The sequence below is a fragment of the Schistocerca serialis genome, chromosome 3 (genome assembly GCF_023864345.2).
Source record: "Schistocerca serialis cubense isolate TAMUIC-IGC-003099 chromosome 3, iqSchSeri2.2, whole genome shotgun sequence".
In the NCBI taxonomy this organism is placed as follows: Eukaryota; Metazoa; Arthropoda; class Insecta; order Orthoptera; family Acrididae; genus Schistocerca; species Schistocerca serialis.
This window is the reverse complement of record NC_064640.1, coordinates 808,039,456-808,060,758: the sequence shown is the minus strand read 5'-3', so window position 1 is coordinate 808,060,758 and position 21,303 is coordinate 808,039,456. Positions and strand designations below refer to the sequence as shown.

At 41.8% G+C, this 21,303-nt stretch overlaps 1 pseudogene; it reads right to left on the bottom strand.

The window, feature by feature from the left end:
* Positions 1-308: 308 nt before the first annotated feature.
* LOC126471239 (T-complex protein 1 subunit eta-like) lies at positions 309-21,211 on the bottom strand (annotated as a pseudogene).
* Positions 21,212-21,303: the final 92 nt, after the last annotated feature.

The window sequence follows — 21,303 nt, the reverse complement described above, 5'->3', positions numbered from 1 at the left end:
CTTCTACAAATGTGCAATATTTTTCAAAGGTGCGCTATTGACCCTCTCCACCTCCTTGAAATATGACTCCCTCCATTCTAGAAATCCCCTGCCCTCTGCAGCCCTACTCTGCACTGCCATCTCGGTTGAGTCCACAGGCCGACGAAGGCACCGCGGACGCTCCTGAGCTCACGAAACGGCCGAATCTGCAGTTGTACCACAATTCTCTCCCACACAACGGCCTCCCAGTAGCTTGTAGCTCTCAATGCCGCCAAAACTACGGCACTCTATTGTCACAGATCCTGTCAGTTTATGATGATTGATTGAAATTACATCGGCCAACCCATGCCGCGGCCTGCAGGAGCATCGCCACCACCTGATTTAGGATTTTTTTCATGGTTTCATCTACAGATAAGACAAGGCAAGCTGCTTCACATGCAGCTGTTAATGTGTTAATCTTGATAACAGCAGGGTCCCAGACACATGCTTCAAAGTTATCACTGATGTCTTCATTGTTGATGTCCACACCATACCAGCAATAACCTTGTGCATGTTTCTGGCGCAGTTTGTTGAGAATGTTAGTTGCATCAAATCCAGCATTATCACACAACTGTCTAGGTATAACCTCCGGAGCCTTTGCAATAGCACCAATCAGCAATTGTTCTTTTCCAGAAATAGTACATGAGTAGTCACGTAACGGTCGACTCAGTTCCATCTCGATTGCACCACCACTTGCAACTACAGAATCATTCTATATTGTACGCTGGACTATCATAATGGCATCATGAAGGGATCTTTCAGTCTCTTCCATGAACTGTTCTGCATCACCCCTCAGTACAATTATACAAGTCTTTGCATTGGGGCAACCAGTAAAAATGTTAAATCTTTCACCACCTACTTGTCTTTCTTCAAAATACTCGCAGCTGCCAAGAACTGAATCTTTCAAGTCATGAGCAGTTGTCATTATGGAACCTCCACAAACCTTCATTGTATGTTTCAGATCCTCTTCCGAGACTGGTCCAGCACGAAACATGTCTCTGTCAGCAAAGTACTGCTTTGCAACATCACGAGTGGGTAGCTTTTTACCTTTGCTCCACTTTTGTGTATTAAATCCAACTTTTCATACAATATATTCCATTCAGCGTCCACCACCTTCTGATATTCCCGTACATTATCCACTCTGATTTCAGCATTGTCCCTTTCAGCTTTGAGCTCCAGTTCAATATTAAGCAGAGCAATTTTGGGGTTTGAATACTTCTTTGGCTACATTTCAAAACCAGCGTATGAAAATGTTTTCTTGAAAGCAATCGCGTGCTACCAACAGCGAATCTTCCAATGCACCTCCTTTCACCTTCTTGATCCCAATCGTATTGAGCGGTAAAAGCTCATCCAGAAGTAAAACAGCATCAACGACCATTTTTGAGAAGAATCCTTTTTGGTGGCTTATTAGCTTTGAACTTAGGGTTGTCGCTGCACATGTCTCTAGGAATGAACGATGTTCAGCTATATTTTTCTTGTCAATCTTTACAGCTAGGGAATTGATTTTATCAACTGCCAGTTGTATAGCTTTACGAAAAGCTTTTATTATAATTCGTGGATGTACACCTTCTTCTACGGATGGTTTAATCTGTTTCAAAAATTCACCAGCCAGCAAAACCGCACTTGTTGTTCCATCGCCTACCTCGGCGTCCTGTGACTTCGCTATGTCAACAAGTGTCTTTGCTGCAGGATGAACTAAAAAAAATGGTTCAAAAGGCTCTGAGCACTATGGGACTTAACTTCTGAGGTCATCAGTCCCCTAGAACTTAGAACTACTTAAACCTAACTAACCTAAGGACATCAAACACACCCATGCCCGAGGCAGGATTCGAACCTGCGACCGTAGCGGTCGCGCGATTCCAGACTGTAGCGCCTAGAACCGCTGGGATGAACAACATCCAGTAATTTCATAATGGTAGCACCGTCATTTTAGATGGTGGACTTTCCATTTTTGTCTACTATGAACTTGTCCATTTCCTTTGGACCAAGTGTTGTTCTGACTGCATCCACAACACTACTGCAAGCAAAACGTTTTATGTTGGGAAATAGTTTCATATTTCATTTATATGCTCCAGTTTCTCAAGCATGAGATCGAAAAGTAGTAGTACGAGATTTTTATATAAATTTGGAATCATCATATTCTTCCATATAATTTGTGTGATGTTCCCGTTTCTTTTCTTTCCTTGTTCTAACAAAACATCTTGTCATCACTAATCCTGTAACTATTCCCGTCATTGTCAAAACTTATTCTCTGGTTAACTTCACTAACACTGCCAGAATCATCAGCTTAGTTATCCCGTGTTTATTCTCCAGTTAGGCGTTATTGCGTATTCATACAACGCGTTTTCCGCGCTATTCCGAGAATAGACCTTGAGCAGCTGCTAACCGGGGACTGTACAACTGACCCTTGGTAGTGTACCGATCTGGCAAAAGTTTTCTGTCAGAATTAAATTTTCTTGGATACACCGAGAAGATTATACAGTCTTTCTTGTTATTTCTGCTAGTCGTTTACTTCCACTCTAGTAGCCTGAGTCTATGGATTTCACTAATAATTACAGCAACACTGATCATTTGCACACACAATCAACCGCATAAACAAAAACAGATTGGCATTCAGCCATTCAGGTTGATTTGGGTCGGCTCGTATAGCCCCGTCTCCTTTTGTCTGCGGGAATTTTTTTTATTTCTAGATGCGACGGGAATTCCATTGGCAGAGACATCACATACACTATGCACGCATTCAAAAATCAACTTATGATTCGTTCAGAAATCAACTTAGAATGCATTCAAAAAACCAACAGGGATGCGCTTCAAAGTCATGTGAATGATTGATAGACCAATATGTGCTGGATGCTAGGCGTTTTGTGAAACAAATTTTTTTCCTTCAAGAATGCGAATTTGGCGCCCTCTCAAATTGCCCAGGGCCGATACCCCGGTTTGCTCCTCCCTCCATAGATCCCGGTTCGACACATCTTATGAACCATAAGTAGAGTCTTGTCACAGTAGCAACGTACTGAGGGATCAAGTCACCTACAGATTACATTATGATCTCTTAAGGAATTTATGTTTTTATGAGTGGGTCAGCAGAGCATCAAATGTTTATTGACACAAAAATAAAAATGAAGATTGGAAAAGTGGACTTAAAAGAGTTAAGTGACACTAAATGGGCCTCTCAATGTGCTTCATGTCTGGCTGTGAAGAATACAGTTGAAGCTGTTATTGTAACCCTACTAAACATTGAGGCAGAAAATTCAGAACGACCTTCAGAAGCATCAGGATTTAGTGCAAAGTTAATTTTTTTTCATTTACGCCTGTTCACATGCTTGCTAGAAATGTGAAAGTAACTATTTGATTTCCTTCAGGGCAAAGACTGATATTGTTGGTGCTATCAAGTTAGCAGAAGCTACAAGAGATCAGTTCAATCAAATGCGTGAATCGACTAAGGTTTCACTTATGTATGGAAAGAAAGTGTGGATGTGGCAACAAAAATAGGTACTGATATTCCTGCAGATTCCTCTTCTCTTGTTAGAATTCGAAAGTTGAAAACATCTGGGGGGAATATTGAGTGATTTGCCGAATAAAGACAGTACAATCAACTGATTTCAAATCTTCAGTATTTGATAAAGTTTTACGTATAATAGACAATGAACTTGAGAGACGCAATATTTCAGATTCTTGGAATAATTAAAGGAATCACTTGTCTAAACCCAAAAAGTGAATATTTTATGTATAAACAAATGTTACTGCCGTTGGCACAAAATTATTCATGCAATACTGAATCGTGGGAGGCGGAAATTAAGACATTAAAAAATCTCATTGGACATGAACAGCAAACTGGAGTGAAGACTATCATTTTACTTGCACTGCTTAAGTTGTCAGAGCAGTACAAAGTCAAATAGCAGTGACTATTCCAGCTTCCTCTGCATCAAGTGAAAGAACTCTTTCATGTATGCAACGTATAAAAAGTTATTCAAGGAATTCAGTGTCTGATGAACGCCTATGTTATTTGTTTATTCTTGCAGTAGTAACAAAGATCATTGACTTGCAAAGAATGGTTGATGATTTCGCCACCAGTCACAACAACAGGAGGATTAATTTATCTTAAAAGTAAGTAAACACCTGTTGTTGTTTTGTGCTACACAGTTTTTCGTTTTTTTCTCAGTGGTATCAATTTTTCTGTTTTCCACCCGAAAGTAAAATGAATGTCCAATCTAAACGCTTGTTTTGAGGCAAAGTTTGTTTTTGTTGTGTGGCATGTCTGGAAATGGGTGTCATTGGTATTGGCGTATGTGATATGCGGACACTATATCGTAGCAGTTTTAGGCAGACAATGTTTTGTGTTTTGGTCTATGGTTCCTACAGATAATGGTATAGGTCGGGCCTAGACTACACAGTTACGATACTGCCACTCTCAGCAAACAATTTTTTTTTGCAATGTTTATGTTGTATCCATTCGAAATCCCCATATTTTCGCGTCCCTCCTGATAGTTTGGAACAGAAAGAAAATGTCAAGCTATCTAGATTTAGAAGAGGTTGGCATAGGAAGTGATGATAGTGAGTTAGCAAAAGATACCCTTGTATTTATGGCCACAGAAATAAACTGAAACCGAAAATGTTGTAGAAATGGAGACTATTAAGTCACTTATGTAAACTGGCTGTCACACAAATGTTTTTAAAAGGCCAGCCATTGTGACCAAGCAGTTCTAGGTACTTCAGTCCGGAACCACTCAACTGCTATGGTCGCAGGTTTGAATCCTGCCTCGGGCATGGATGTGTGTGGTGTCCTCAGATTAGTTAGGTTTAAGTAGCTCTAAGTTCTAGAGGACTGATGACCTCAGATGTTAAGTCCCATAGTGCTCAGAGCCATTTTTTTTAAAATATTTTTGTCCAAGGTGGAATGGTTTTGAGTCTGTTGCTTTAGGCTTAAAATACCAACAAAAAGTCAGAACCAGTCACTGGCTTTATTACATAATTACAATGCATTTCGAAGGTTACTCTGTAATTTTCAGCTGGTACAGGCTCAAATTTTATTGGTTTACATTCCATTTGCCAGCAACAAGTAAAGTCACCATGATGTTTTGAATCTTCTTGCAATTATTTTCTACATCATAAATGTTATCCATATTTATATTACTAAATGACTAACCCAGGGCACACACCCCAAACCCATTTGTAGGTTGCCTATCAAAGAACCTCCAGGGGCAACAAAAATTTGATTTTCTGTATTTTGCGTAGTTATTGACGAACTTCAAAAATTTTAAATGCTGTCACGATCGACTCATTAAGATGTACAACATTCTGTTGAAAGTTTAACACAATAAAGCAACTACTACAGTTAGAAACTGTGTACTTGTCTCGAGGCAACGTGCAAATGCCTGGATATCATTCATCCAGTATTTGAGGTTGAGAGCATGCAGGGACTTCTGGCAAACTTCACACGTAATTTTAAACCTTTTCAAAACTTTGCCTTGTTGACAACCCCCACAAAATGATGACAGGAAAACGTTTATCGCTTACTGCATTTTCACAGCCCATGCACTAAAACGGCATCATCAGGCATGACGTTTTAATATACAGGGGGTCCCAAAAAGAATGACTCGATTTTAAACAGAATTATTTATTAGGAAGAAGGGCTTAAAACAAACAAATTGCATACTAAATTACTCAGAAAAGGCAGACGTTTACAAAAATCCATCATAAATATTCAATATGTCATTAACTGGCTGCATGGACGACATCTAGCTGATAGCCGAATTCATCCGAAACTGAGCATAATGTGTCTTCTGTCACTGAAGCTCCAGCAGCTGATACTCTGGTTTTTAGTTCATCAATGTCACGAGGTAAGGGAGGAATGTAAACACATTGTTTAACATATCCCCACAGGAAGAAATCACATGGTGTTAAGTCAGGGGACCTAGGAGGCCAAGAGTGTAGAGCCTGGTCTCGCAGTCCTGTACGCCCTATCTAACGTTGAGACATGTTGGTATTGAGGAAACTGTGCATGTTGTTGTGCCAGTGCGGTGGTGCTCCATCTTGCTGATAGATGAAATTGTCAGAGTCAAGTTGTGGGAATAACCAGTTCCGTAGCATTGCAAGATATGATTGTTCTGTCACGGTTTCTTCCTCAAAAAAGTAGTATCCATAAACTTGCTTTGCGAAACAGCACAAAGAACATTCACTTTTGGTGAATCTCATTCGTGTTCAATTGTTTCATGAGGATTTGCGAGCCCCCATATACGCACATTATGACGATGAATCTTACCGCTAATATGGAAAGTTGCCTCATCGCTGAATATCAACTGTGACGTAAAAGTGTCATCTTCCACGTCCTCTAGAATAGCATTGCTAAAGTCCACTAGCTTCACTTTGTCAGTATCTCAGAGAGCTGGTACCAGTTGTAATCGGTATGATTTGAGCGGTAAACGCCACCGTAACACACGCCACACTGTCATGCGCAGTAACGCAACTTCTCGGCTAGCACCACGCGTAGACTAGCGGGGCTCCGCTCAAATGCTCGTCGCATTTTTTCCACTGTTCGTTGAGGAACGCGTGGCCAGCCAGGACTTCTGCCTTTACAGAGGCACCTTGTTTCTTCAAACTGTTTATACCACCGTTGAATGTTCTTTGGTGATGGTGGTTTAGCACGATATCGGATATGAAACATCCGCTGAACTGCGATCACTGATTGAGTACGACTACATTCAATAACACAATACGCCTTCTGTTGCGCGGACACCATATTGCGCGAGACTGGCTGCACGCTGTGGGTCAGCGCTCGTAACGACATCTAGCGAATTTTTTCTGAAACTCTAGACCATGCCGATTACATCTACCGCTGTTTCAGTTACCTAGTGACATTTGTCTCAATATTATTACACGTCAAAATCGGGTCATTCTTTTTGGGACACCCTGTATTACTTCTTTATTGCTAACTCTATTAGCAGCACAATTTGCAGGCCGTACCTACATATATCACTGGATGTAACTGCAAACTTACATGACTGTACGAGAGACAGTTCAGGAGACATGATACCAAGTAGATTTAGCTGCCTGAGAAACTAGCATTTCCTTAAAACGCCGCTCAGCAAAATTTCGTTAGACGTGATGTTTTAATTTGTTAGTTCCTTACTACTAATTCTATTCGCAACATAGGTTGCAGACTGTATCAGTGTAAAGCACTTAATGTAACTACAGAATTGTTGCATGGAACAACATGTACAGTTCATGAGATATGATGGTAAACATTGAGATGTGTGAAAAACTAGCTTTTGCTTCAAATGAGGTGAAAATTACCCAGATTTCATTAATCCAGTAGTTGGTAATGAGAGCACTTAACGACTCCCAACAAATTTTAAGCATAATTTCAAACCTTCCATAACCTTTTTCTCTTCTACATACTTAAAATTAAATATTTAACGCATTAACTCAGTTGTCAAGTAATCAGATGTTTGAAGCTGTTTTATACATGTGAGTTTTATTCTTCCACTGGTTTTTACTAAAACTATACTTGTTACAGCCACTATACGCAGAAATCGACATTGTTTACTGTTTCTCAAGGAAAAATAATGCTAACATGTGCTATTTCAATTTAGTAAAAGGCGACGACATAGGATTTTCAATCTGGCGTGACGAAACAGATGACACCCTTGAGAAAAAAATAGCAAACAGAAGTTCAGTAGAGTGCAAATACATAGAGCCATTCAATGAAATTTTATGTTCCATACAGATTCATAAATGCACAAAATAACTGCAAGTATACAGTGACTATAAATACAAAATACTCAGGTCTAATTTTGATCTGCACTGCAGACCAAAATGACTTTATTGGAGGAATTAAGTATGGTCAATAAATTAATGTTTTAAACTATATTTTGTCCTCCATATTTATTCGTGTGAACTTGAGGCTAGGCTAGGATTGCCATCTGTCCTGATATACCGGAACTGTCACCACTAAGGACCTACTTTGAAATCCTGATAAGACCCAATTTTGTCCCGATTTTGCAAAATACTCTTACGAGCTTGCCTGAAGTACTGAAAAAAGCCATCTGTTAGCACAACTTGTAAATTCAGCCTCAGTTATTTATGTTAATTAGTTTATGCCGACAGGATCCTTTCACAGATGGCATTCCATGTTACGTATCCTGTATCGACAATGAAAGTGCCATCATTCGAGAAAGCACCAGATTTCTACAGTAGTACGGTGCTGGAACTATTCAAACAGCGCCACGCTGTTAAAAGTGTTTCCTGTGGATATAAAAGGCGTGAAGTGTACTAAAGTAGTACTGTCGACTGTTTACCGTCTAATTAACTTATCATCTTATCATAGCTCACGAAAATGACCAAGAATGGAAAGAGAAACTGTCACCTTTCGGATGATTACACAAAAGAGTGGTCTTTTGTCAAGAAAGGACGTATGGATTAGGAAGCGTTGTGTGACATTTGTAGCTGTTTTATCTCAGCAATTCACGAAGGTAAGGCAGATATGAGGCATCGCTCTTCTACTAAGAATCATACAAACAGGTTTGCGGTGGCATCGGCATCAAAGCTTATTTCTGCATTCATGATTGAAGAAGATACCAAGGAAGAGTCGCTCGTTGTTGCTGTCGAAATTACAACGGCCAGGCGTCAGGCGTCAATGCTTTAGTTCTCTTGACTGTATCACAAACCTGAAAGCTGCAATGTACTCTGACTCCAAAGTCGTCACGATGCAGTCTACAGCCAGGCCCAAAACTAGGGCTATTGTTAAAAATATTCTCGCGCCATACTCCATGTCCGAATGTATAAAACAATTTGCAAGAAGTTACATTTTCCGGCTTAGGCACCGATGCTTCGAACCACAAGGCTGAAAAGATGTTTCCTTTAGCCGTTCAATACTTCGCTAAAACTTACGGGATCCAACAGAAGGTACTAAAGTTTGATTTGCTGAGTTAGGAAACATGGGAGACAATTGGAAGGTTTCGTCTCGACACTTTAAGTCAACTGCAAATTCCATTAGATTAATTAATCGCTTTTTGTGGAGGCAGTACCAGTACCAACTTCGGAGGGTTTCATTGACGTGGCCAGCGGAATGTGTTTCACCAAATTAAAGAACTAGGATAAAATGTAGTATTAATTGCTTGCCCTGTCCAAACTCTCCTCAATACTAAGTGCTGCTGGAGTCTTAACTGTCGACACTGAAATAATCGTCATGAAAATATTTAATTATTTTCAATATACACGGTAAGGACAGAAAAGCTGAAAGAGTTCTGCTTATATGTTGATGTCAATCACCAGGCTCTTCTGTCTCATTCAAAAACAAGATGGCTGTCCTTAATGTCCGCAGTTGAGAGAATTCTTAAGCTTTGTGTTCCATGAAAAGAGTTTTTTTAACGCCTAAGACAGACCACCTAAAATAATTTCAGGTTCTTTCGGTGTGAAGGAAATAAACTCTCGATAATTGAAATAAGAAATATATTAATCGACACTCAAAAACGCCTGAATGAAAGAAAGACCGAATTTTAGTGGCACACAAACCAATATGAATTTGAACTAAACTAACCAAGAAATATTTAATTCGATTTCGAAATTTGAGGAGAAGACAATGGCTTTGTGAGTCACAGCATTTGATTGCTTAGAAAAATGGACTATTTCTTTTAATTGATACCACGTATTTGATAGGATTATATTATCTGACGATTGAAAACACCATTATATGACTAAAATGGCGTGAGGGTTTCAGGGGACAATTTATTGTTTTCAGGAACATATATTTCAGAAGAGCTTTTTAGAAACTAAACGTGACTCGGAGAGTGGGAGTCTAAACACTCCATGGATTTACTTTCTTCAGGAAACAGAAAATCCTGTACGCAAATGCCAATTGCTAAAATTAGATGAATATTTGTTTTCTATTCTCTCACACTGTGCCACTGTTGAAAGAGTATTTTCACTAATGACGGCCCACTGGACTGATGAAAAAATGGACTGATGAAAAAAATCGCCTGCTGCCAGGAACTGTGGCAGTCTTACAGTTCCAGTTTAACTACAAGTTGACTTGCGTGGAGTTTTAGAAATACTTAAAAGCGGAGAAAAGACTTGGTGAAAAACGTGTAATCCTCCGAAAAATATGATGTACCAACTGCTTCTGCCACAACTAGTTCTATGTAACTGTGTTCTAAATAAAAAGTAATTATATTCAATAAAATTTTTACCTCATTTCTACACCCTCAGCTCAGAGTATTCAAACGAGGTCTCAGACAGGTGTGGCAACCCTGGGGCTGCTCCACCTGTTTTATACTCTGGCCTTCGACCATAGATACTAGTGGTCGAAGACTCTGGTTCCAGTTTCACCCTTGGCCCACGCATGGCATACTGCAGCCGTCACTGTGCAATGCGTTTTTACCTATGCGAATTATTTAAAAATTGATGCAATGATTTACTTAATTTGATGCAACGCATTAAGTATGATAGATAGCAAAAAGAAATTCACTTCTTTATCGAGTGAAGACAGACACAAGCATTTGGTGAGCAGTACAGCCGTAACAAAAGCCGCATCGGCACGGAATGCAGAGACCACACCTGTAGCAACGAAAGGGTTAATAAATGAATAACATTAGGTTGGCGTATAAGTTCTTAGTGTTTTTGTTTTGCATTTTTGTATTCCAGTTGCTATGGGTTTTGTTTATCTACTGTCGTTTTTTATTTGTATTTCATTGTTGCTATCTGAGCTTGCATATTGTCATTTTGTCATTTGAAGATAGTGGAGGATGTGCCAAGCAAAGAAATCGGAACATTTCCGACATTTTCTTCTGCCTGAGGTCAGTAGATGGGTAACAGCAGCGGAGGCAGCCAGAAACATTTGCACCTTGGATGGGTATAATGCCATTAGACAGAGCACGGAAAGAAAAGGAGGATCATTTTGACATTAGTGAGTCTCCACGTTCAGGAAGAATTTCGAGATTTGATAAGATCGTTTAAATGCATAAATCCACAATACTCCATGTCAGTGTACCCTCGTGAACTGGAAACTGTGATGAACTGTGAACATTCCACCATCGTGCAACATTTGCATGAAATGGGGAAGGTTTAAAAATCAGATGTATTGTTACCGCATTCTCTCAGTCAGAATCACGATAATCAGTGGGTGGCCATATGTGCATCTCTGCTTGCTCGTCATCAATTGGCTTGTGGAAAATACCAACTATTCCTATCCTGTATCGTTACCGGTGACGAGAAATGATGTCTTTATGCTAACACAAGCAAGAGAGAGGAATAATTGAGCCCAAACAATGCAGCAACTCCCCGTACAAAGAGCTATGTGCATCCATAAAGGATGATGTAATGCATCCGGTGGAACAGCGGCAGTGTGGTGCATTACAAATCACTTCCCCGAAGTGTAACCACCATTGCTGGCCATTTATTGTCAACAACTGAGACATCTTGCAGACACAAATCAAGAACAATGACCACGAAGACAGCATGGTACTCCACGAGAACGACCGCCCACATTCTGCTGACTGACAACAAGACTATACAGGAGTTGGGTCGGGAAGTCATTCTGCACCCACCTTACCCTCCTGATCTTGTGCCCTCAGATTTTCACCTTTCCTGCTGTCTATCTAACAACCTTCAAGGAACTACCTTTCCAGATGAAAATGCACTTCAAACATGGCTTGTTGTGTTCTTCGCCTCAGAATCACGTGATTTTTATGGTTCCAGAATTGAAAAGTTACCCCAGTGTTGGCAGACTGTTGTAAATAGTGAAAGAGAATACACACTGAAGCACCAAAGAAACTGGTGTAAGCACGTGTATTCAAATAAAGAGATATGTAAACAGGTAGAATATGGCACTGCGGTCAGTAACACCCATATAAGACAACAAGTGTTTGGTGCAGTTGTTAGATCGGCTACTGCTGCTACGAGACTGGAATAGAAAGGAGAACCGATAGAGGTACTCAAGGTACCCTCCGCCACACACCGTCAGGTGGCTTGCGGAGTATGGATGTAGATGTAGATGTAGATGGCAGGTTATCAAGATTTAAGTGAGTTTGTATGTGGTGTTACAGTCAGTGTACGAGCGATGGGACACAGCACCTCTGAGGAAGCGATGAAGTGGGGATTTTCCTGTAGGACCATTTCAAGAGTGTACTGTGAACATCAGGAATCCAGTAAAACATCAAATCTCTGACATCGCTGCAGCCATAAAAAGATCCTGCAAGAACGATACCAACAACAACGGAAGAGAACCATTCAATGTGACATTGGTGCAACCCTTCCGCAAATTGCTGCAGATTTCAGTGCTGGGCCATCAACAAGTGTCAGTGTGTGAACCATTCAATGAAACATCATCGATCTGGGCTTTTGGAGCTGAAGGCCCACTCGTGTATCCTTGATGACTCCAATACACAAAGCTTTACACCTCGCCTGGGCCTGCCAACACCAACAATGGACTGTTGATGACTGGAAACATTTTGCCTGGTCGGACGAATCTCGTTTGAAATTGTATCAAGCAGATTGACATGTAGGAGTATGGAGACAACCTCATGAATCCACGGACCCTGCATATCAGCAGGGGACTGTTCAGGCTGGCGGAGGCTCTGTAAGGGTGTTGAGCATGTGCAGTTGGAGTGATATGGGACCTCTGATGTATCTAGATATGACTCTGACAGGTGACATGTACATAAGCATCCTGTCTGATCACCTTCATCCATTCATATCCATTCTGCATTCCGACTGACTTGGGCAATTCCAGCAGAAAAATGCAACATGACACACGTCCAGACTTGCTACAGTGTGGCTCCAGGAACGCTCTTCTGACTTTAAACACTTCCACTGACCACCAAACTCCCCAGAAATGAATATTATTAAGCATATCTGAGATGGCTTGCAACGTGCTGTTGAGAAAAGATCTCCACCCCCTCGTACTCTTACGGACAGCCCTGCAGGATTCATGGTGTCAATTCCCTCCAGCATTACTTGAGACATTAGTTGAGTCTATGCCATGTCGTGTTGTGACACTTCTGCGATCTCGCAGGGGGCCCTGCATGATAATAGGCAGTTTCTTTGGCTCTTCAGTGTATTATTTCTGGCTACAGTGTTCTTTATATCTATCCAATGTGTTTATTAAACTTATGGAAAAACGCTGCAAACTTATGCACCAACTCAACAATAATGAGAGAAATGATTGGACTTAGACTTACTTTCGAATGTGAGAGACTTCTTATTGATTTTATTCTGGCTGGAGGCGGTAACTGATATCTGTTGGCATTCCATGATCCCTTCACTACAGCATACAGAATTCGAATGACAAAACTCACACAATTGGAATAATAATAAGAGTGAGGGGGGGGGGGGGGCAAGGTGACCTTGATTTTGGAGTAAAAACTGGCACAATGGACGAGCGACTTTCAATTTACCACCATCTTTATGTCACGCAATTGCCCGAGATGCATGGGCATCAGATTGGAGGCTTATACTGACATTTGAAAGGCATTAAGTTACATCCTGACAAATGTACCACACACAAGTGCCCCAGAGGTGTGGGTGGAGATCAGGCTATTCCATCACCTTGAATTTGACTCTTAAATGAACCCTACCATTCTTCTGAGGTGCATGTACTTATCTAAATGCTGACTTAAATGTCACCATAGCTCTCACGAGTCAGCCTCAAAAACTAAAGACTCAACATCTAGCATTCATATTTAGTCTTACATTATTTTTACATTTCCACCAGTTTCCCAGCCCTGATAGAATGGCATTGACAAGCTAACCAATCAATCCAGCCTTCCAAGCCCTAAATATATGGATGCAGCAATAATTTTGATTGATTCTGATTATTTTTGCATGTGACCTCATCCATCACATCCCCATTCCTGGATGTGCCAACCACCACACACATTTTTCAGATAGTAAGTCCTACAAGTATCAAATGTGGCAAGGTTGAGCATGTTACCTCTCGCCAATGCATTTTGCCTCTCGCTGAAGTGCTCAGTTTGTTTGTGAAGCATGTGTAGTCACATCTCACCTTCTTAAAGACCTTCTGCCACAACCTCTACTGTCAGTCAAAACAAATAGCCAACTCCGTAGCTGAGCTGCCCCACAAATGCTCCCACTGTTAGTGCTTCCAACCCGATGCTTAGCAGTGCAGCAGATGTATTGGCCAGCATGCCATCATCAAATGCACTGTTGACTGTGAGCAATGAGCTAACTACCAAGTCAAGCATCTTTTTGCCTCTTTAGTTTGCCGAGAGAGATTTGCAAGGCCAGACTCAACAGAAACTAAAAAAAGAAAAAGTTAAAAACTTGCGTGTAACAGTAACCCACAAACAAATTCTCTAAATCTTCTATCGATACCAGAGTTAAGGTGTACACCTATGTACACATAATCACAACTGGTCTCCACAATATCTTTTTTACAGAAGGAACTGATAACAGGTACCAAACAAATTTTCAGACTGAAACTCCTGATTAATTTGTATAGCAGAAAGACACACACACACACACACACACACAGATATATATATATATATATATATATATATATATATATATATATATATATATATATATACAGGGTGTTACAAAAAGGTACGGCCAAACTTTCAGGAACCATTCCTCACACACAAAGACAGTATGTCACACATGACCACATAACATATTTTCTTTATTTGTGTGTGAGGAATGTTTCCTGAAAGTTTGGCCGTACCTTTTTGTAACACCCTGTATATATACAGGATGTTAGAGCTCATTTTATTACTTCTCTTCAAATCACATTAATCACGGAATGGAAACACACAGCAACAGAACGTATCAGCGTGACGTCAAACACTTTGTTGCAGGAAATGTTCAAAATGTCCTCCGTTAGTGAGGATACATGCATCCACCCTCCGTCGCATGGAATCCCTGATGCGCTGATGCAGCCCTGGAGAATGGCGTATTGTATCACAGCCGTCCACAATACGAGCACGAAGAGTCTCTACATTTGGTAACGGGGTTGCGTAGACAAGAGCTTTCAAATGCCTCCATAAATGAAAGTCAAAAGGGTTGAGGTCAGGAGAGCGTGGAGGCCATGGAATTGGTCTGCCTCTACCAATCCATCGGTCACTGAATCTGTTGTTGAGAAGCGTATGAACACTTCGACTGAAATGTGCAGGAGCTCCATCGTGCATGAACCACATGTTGTGTCGTACTTGTAAAGGCACATGTTCTAGCAGCACAGGTAGAGTATCCCGTATGAAATCATGATAACGTGCTCCATTGAGCGTAGGTGGAAGAACATGGGGCCCAATCAAGACATCACCAACAATGCCTGCCCAAACGTTCACAGAAAATCTGTGTTGATCACGTGATTGCACAATTGCGTGCGGATTCTCGTCCGTCCACATATGTTGATTGTGAAAATTTACAATTTGATCATGTTGGAATGAAGCCTCATCCGTAAAGAGAACATTTGCACTGAAATGAGGGTTGACACATTGTTGGATGAACCATTTGCAGAAGTGTACCCGTGGAGGCCAATCAGTTGCTGATAGTGCCTGCACACGCTGTACATGGTACGGAGACAACTTGTTCTCCCGTAGCACTCTCCATACAGTGACGTGGTCAACGTTACCTTGTACAGCAGCAACTTCTCTGACGCTGACATTAGGGTTATCGTCAACTGCACGAAGAATTGCCTCGTCCATTGCAGGTGTCCTCGTCGTTCTAGGTCTTCCCCAGTCGCGAGTCATAGGCTGGAATGTTCCGTGCTTCCTAAGACGCCGATCAATTGCTTCAAACGTCTTCCTGTCGGGACACCTTCGTTCTGGAAATCTGTCTCGATACAAACGTACCGCGCCACGGCTATTGCCCCGTGCTAATCCATACATCAAATGGGCATCTGCCAACTCCGCATTTGTAACCACTGCACTGACTGCAAAACCACGTTCGTGATGAACACCAACCTGTTGATGCTACGTACTGATGTACTTGATGCTAGTACTGTAGAGCAATGAGTCGCATGTCAATACAAGCACCGAAGTCAACATTACCTTCCTTCAATTGGGCCAACTGGCGGTGAATCGAGGAAGTACAGCACATACTGACAAAATTAAAATGAGCTCTAACATGGAAATTAAACGTTTCCGGACACATGACCACATAACATATTTTCTTTATTTGTGTGTGAGGAATGTTTCCTGAAAGTTTGGCCGTACCTTTTTGTAACACCCTGTATATATACAGGATGTTACAAAAAGGTACGGCCAAACTTTCAGGAAACATTCCTCACACACAAATAAAGAAAATACGTTATGTGGACATGTGACTGGAAACACTTAATTTCCATGTTAGAGCTGATTTTAGTTTCGTCAGTATGTGCTGTACTTCCTCGATTCACCGCCAGTTGGCCAAATTGAAGGAAGGTAATGTTGACTTCGGTGCTTGTGTTGACATGCGACTCATTGCTCTACAGTACTAGCATCAAGCACACCAGCACATAGCATCAACAGGTTAGTGTTCATCACGAACGTGGTTTTGCAGTCAGTGCAATGTTTACAAATGCGGAGTTGGCAGATGCCCATTTGATGTATGGGTTAGCACTGGGCAATAGCCGTGGTGCGGTACGTTTGTATCGAGACAGATTTCCAGAACGAAGGTGTCCCGACATTAAGACGTTCGAAGCAACTGATCGGCGTCTTAGGAAGCACGGAACATTCCAGCCTTTGACTCGTGACTGGGGAAGACTTATAATGACGAGGACACCTTCAATGGACGAGGCAATTCTTCGTGCAGTTGACGATACCCCCAATGTCAGCATCAGAGAAGTTGCTGCTGTCCAAGGTAACGTTGACTATGTCACTGTATGGAGAGTGCTACTGGAGAACCAGTTGTTTCAGTACCATGTACAGCGTGTACAGGCACTATCAGCAACTGATTGGCCTCCACGGGTACACTTCTGCGAATGGTTCATCCAACAATGTGTCAATCCACATTTCAGTGCAAATGTTCTCTTTACGGATGAGGCTTCATTCCAACATGATAAAATTGTAAATTTTCATAATCAGCATGTGTGGGCTGACTAGAATCCACGTGCAATTGTGCAATCACGTCATTGACACAGATTTTCTGTGAACGTTTGGGCAGGCATTGTTGGTGATGTCTTGATTGGGCCCCATGTTCTTCCACCTACGCTCAATGGAGCACGTTATCATGATTTCATACGGGATACTCTACCTGTGCTGCTAGAACATGTGCCTTTACAAGTACAACACAACATGTGGTTCATGCACGATGGAGCTCCTGCACATTTCAGTCGAAGTGTTCATACGCTTCTCAACAACAGATTCGTTGACCGATGGATTGGTAGAGGCGCACCAATTCCATGGCCTCCACGCTCTCCTGACCTCAACCCTCTTGATTTTCATTTATGGGGGCATATGAAAGCTCTTGTCTACGTAACCCTGGTACCAAATGTAGAGACTCTTTGTGCTTGTATTGTGGACGGCTGTGATACAATACGCCATTCTCCAGGGCTGCATGAGCACATCAGGGATTCCATGTGACGGAGGGTGGATGCATGTATCCTCGCTAACAGAGGACATTTTGAACATTTCCTGTAACAAAGTGTTTGAAGTCACGCTGGTACGTTCCGTTGCTGTGTGTTTCCATTCCATGATTAATGTGATTTGAAGAGAAGTAGTAAAATGAGCTCTAACATGGAAAGTAAGCGTTTCCGGACACATGTCCACATAAAATATTTTCTTTCTTTGTGTGTGAGGAATGTTTCCTGAAAGTTTGGCCATACCTTTTTGTAACACTCTGTATATATAAGACACTTCTTTCTACCTACACCCCAACCGTCTTCCAACCTACCCAACAGCCTTCCGTGCACTTCGTCAACCTTCCTTGCACACCGTCTATCAGTCAGCAATGGTAAATAACCGCCCAAATAATGGCACTGACTTTACATTTTTATATGTTAATGGCTTCATCTGAGAGAAGCAGTGGTACAGTGCTATGTCACAAACAAGAACATAGACACACTAGTAGTTATGGAAGTTAAAGCCAGCCCAGTCCACTAAGCCTATGCTCCGGTAAGATGATTCATCATTTCTCTACCAAAAAAACTCCAGCTGCACTGGAGTAATTATCTTAAACAGAGAAGGATCAGAACTACACCTAAACTCCTAATCTATCTACATCTACATATATACTCCGCATGCCACCCAGCAGTGTGTGACGGAGGGCACTTTATGTGCCACTGTCATTACCTCCCTTTCCTGTTCCAGTCGCGTATGGTTTGCGGGAAGAACGACTGCCGGAAAGCCTCCGTGCGCGCACATATCTCTCTGATTTTACATTCCTGATCTCCTCGAGAGGTATAAATAGGAGGAAGCAATATATTCGATACCTCATCCAGAAACGCATCCTCTCGAAACTTGGACAGCAAGCTACACCACGATGCAGAGCGCCTCTCTTGCAGAGTCTGCCATTTGAGTTTGCTAAACATCTCCGTAACGCTATCACGCTTACCAAATAACCCTGTGTCGAAATGCGCCGCTCTTCTTTGGATCTTCTCTACCTCCTCCAACCCGACCTGATACGGATCCCACACTGATGAGCAATACTCAAGTATAGGTCGAATGAGTGTTTTGTAAGCCACCTCCTTTGTTGATTTCTAAGGACTCTCCCAATGAATCTCAACCTGGTACCCGCCTTACCGACAATTAATTTTATATGAGCATTCCACTTCAAATCGTTCTGCACGCGTACTCCCAGATATTTTACAGAAGTAACTGCTACCAGTGTTTGTTCCGCTATCATATAATCATACAATAAAGGATCCTTCTTTCTATGTATTCGCAATACATTACATTTGTCTATGTTAAGGGTCAGTTGCCACTACCTGCACCAAGTGCCTATCCGCTGCAGATCTTCGTGCATTTCGCTGCAATTTTCTAATGCTGCAACATCTCTGTATACTACAGCATCATCCGCGAAAAGCCCCATGGAACTTCCGACACTATGTACTAGGTCATTTATATATATTGTGAAAAGCAATGGTCCCATAACACTTCCCTGTGGATGTCTGTAGACATCTCTCCAATGTGAACAACATGCTGTGTTCTGTTTGCTAAAAACTCTTCAATCCATCCACACAGCTGGTCTGATATTCCGTAGGCTCTTACTTTGTTTATCAGGCGACAGTGCGGAACTGTATTGAACGCCTTCCGGAAGTCAAGGATAATGGCATCTACCTGGGAGCCTGTATCTAATATTTTCTGAGTCTCATGACAAATAAAGCGAGTTGGGTCTCACACGATCGCTGTTTCTGGAATCCATGTTGATTCCTACAGAGTAGATTCTGGGTTTCCAGAAACGACATGACACACGAGCAAAAAACATGTTCTACAATTCTACAACAGATCGACGTCAGAGATAAAGGTCTATAGTTCTGCGCATCTGCTCGACGACCCTTCTTGAAGATTGGGACTACCTGTGCTCTTTTCCAATCATTCGGTACCTTCCGTTCCTCTAGAGACTTGCGGTACACGGCTGTTAGACGGGGGGCAAGTTCTTTCTCGTACTCTGTGTAGAATCGAATTGGTATCCTGTCAGGTCCAGTGGACTTTCCTCTGTTGAGTGATTCCAGTTGCTTTTCTATTCCTCTGACACTTACTTCGATGTCAGCCATTTTTTCGTTTGTGCGAGGATTTAGAGAAGGAACTGCAGTGCGGTCTTCCTCTGTGAAATAGCTTTGGAAAAAGGTGTTTAGTGTTTCATCTTTACGCGTGTCATCCTCTGTTTCAATGCCATTATCACCCTGGAGTGTCTGGATATGCTGTTTTGAGCCACTTACTGATTTAACGTAAGACCAGAACTTCCTAGGATTTTCTATCAAGTCTGTACATAAAATTTTACTTTCGAATTCACTGAACACTTCATGCATAGCCCTCCTTAATGCTAACTTTGACATCGCTGAGCTTCTGTTTGTCTGAGAGGTTTTGGCTGCGTTTAAACTTGCAGTGAAGCTCTCTTTGCTTTCGCAGTAGTTTCCTAACTTTGTTGTTGAACCACGGTGGGTTTTTCCCGACCCTCACAGTTTTACTCGGCACGTACCTGTCTAAAACGCATTTTACGATTGCCTTGAACTTTTTCCAAAAACACTCAACATTGTCAGTGTCGGAACAGAAATTTTCGTTTTGATCTGTTAGATAGTCTGAAATCTGCCTTCTATTACTCTTGCTAAACAGATAAAGCTTCCTTCCTTTTTTTATACTCCTATTTACTTCCATATTCAGGGATGCTGCAACGGCCTTATGATCACTGATTCCCTGCTCTGCGCTTACAGAGTCGAAAAGTTCAGGTCTGTTTGTTATCAGTAGGTCCAAGATGTTATCTCCACGAGTCTGTTCTCTGTTCAATTGCTCGAGGTAATTTTCGGATAGTGCACTCATTATAATGTTACTCGATGCTCTGTCCCTACCACCCGTCCTAAACATCTGAGTGTCCCAGTCTGTATCTGGTAAATTGAAATCTCCACCTATGACAATAACATGTTGAGAAAATTTATGTGAAATGTATTCCAGATTTACTGCCACTAATGCTGCTGAGTCGGGAGGTCGGTAAAAGGAGCCAATTATTAACCTAGCTCGGTTGTTGAGTGTAGCCTCCCCCCATAATAATTCACAGGAACTATCCACTTCTACTTCACTACAGGATAAACTACTACTAACAGCGTCGGTAGGTTTTCTGGCTTTACTGCCCGACATGACAGCGACGACTCTCCGATGTCACGTCGGGAAGTAAAGCCGGAAAACCTACCGACGATACATACATTATGTTAAAAAGGTTTATATGTTAAGATCAATGGACGACTTAGAGGAGAATTGGAGCGATAGGAATGTGGATCAGAATGCTCAAGGTGGGGATTCTATAAGTGTTGGATCAGTAGAACGTGTGAATGATAATGCAAGGGAGGTAGAATCTGTAGATCGCGTTACTGCAATCCAACTCCCAGTTCATAGCCACACACCGTCCTCTGGCATCCCAACGAGAGGGCCTCAGCAGCTTCCTATCGTGACTACAAAGACTAGCTGACAAAGAGCACAGTAAAAACCTTCTACAAATGTGCAATATTTTTCAAAGGTGCGCTATTGACCCTCTCCACCTCCTTGAAATATGACTCCCTCCATTCTAGAAATCCCCTGCCCTCTGCAGCCCTACTCTGCACTGCCATCTCGGTTGAGTCCACAGGCCGACGAAGGCACCGCGGACGCTCCTGAGCTCACGAAACGGCCGAATCTGCAGTTGTACCACAATTCTCTCCCA